General features: G+C 40.3%; 1 non-coding gene across 1 annotated transcript; it reads right to left on the bottom strand.

Annotated features, from left to right (window-relative positions):
* Window positions 1-569: 569 nt before the first annotated feature.
* On the bottom strand, window positions 570-675 carry LOC132287452 (small nucleolar RNA R71). Its single transcript, XR_009473028.1, has one exon. It is a non-coding gene; the product is annotated as a small nucleolar RNA R71 (small nucleolar RNA).
* Between the last annotated feature and the right edge of the window lie 285 nt (window positions 676-960).

Genomic DNA, 960 nt, shown 5'->3' with positions numbered 1-960 from the left:
GGTCACATAGACCAACAAAGGTATCCTCCACTCCAATGTGCATCATGATAGCATGCAAGTACCATTAGGCATGCCGAGACCATTTGTTCATCCACCATAACAACAAGGCCAAGTTCCATTGGGAATGCCAAGGCTAATCTATGCTCTACTATCTCCCATCATCCAAGGAAATCAAGGTGCCCATATTGCACCTCCAATTGTTAATCCTCCCCTTGCTTTAAGAGATCACTATGTGCCTAATGAATACAATGCACCCACATGCATTCAATTGCCACCATTTAGAGCACACCACTATGAGATCAAACCACAAACCATTCAAATGCTTCCTAACTATCATGGACTTCCAAGTGAAGAACCTTACAAGCATTTGGATGAGTTTCTTGAAGTATGTTCCACCATGAGATACACGGACATACCGGAAGAAGTCTTAAGGCTTAAACTTTTTCCATTCACCCTTAAAGACAAGGAAAAATATTGGTTTAACAATCTTAGACCATTTTCAATAACTTCTTGGGTAGAAATACAACAAGAGTTCTTGAAGAACTGTTATCCGATTTCTAAGACCAATGCCATGAGAACCTCAATTCGAGAGTTTTCACACAGGGATGGGGAAACATTCCATGAGGCATGGGAAAGATTCAATGAATTGCTTAGGAAGTGTCCACATCATGACAGGCCCAAATGGCAATTAGTTCAATATTTCTTGAGAGCTTATTGGACAATTACAAGGGCATGGTTGATGCTTCCATGGATGGCTCTTACATTGATAGGCATGAGGATGACGTGTGGCGTCTTTATGAGAGCATGAGTGAGAATTCTTTGCATCAAACTTTATCTTCTAAGAAAGGTAGAAATTCAAGTGGAAGGAAAAGTGTTGGCTTACATCAAGTTGACCATTCCAATGACATAGCAGCCGAGATGAAATCCTTATCTCAAAGGTTTGATCAATTCTTGATTAAC

This window comes from Cornus florida, unplaced genomic scaffold (genome assembly GCF_030987335.1).
Source record: "Cornus florida cultivar Cherokee Brave unplaced genomic scaffold, ASM3098733v1 CherokeeBrave_3.0.0_Hap2_Chr11, whole genome shotgun sequence".
Lineage (NCBI taxonomy): Eukaryota > Viridiplantae > Streptophyta > Magnoliopsida > Cornales > Cornaceae > Cornus > Cornus florida.
This window is presented reverse-complemented; position numbering and strand designations above follow the sequence as displayed.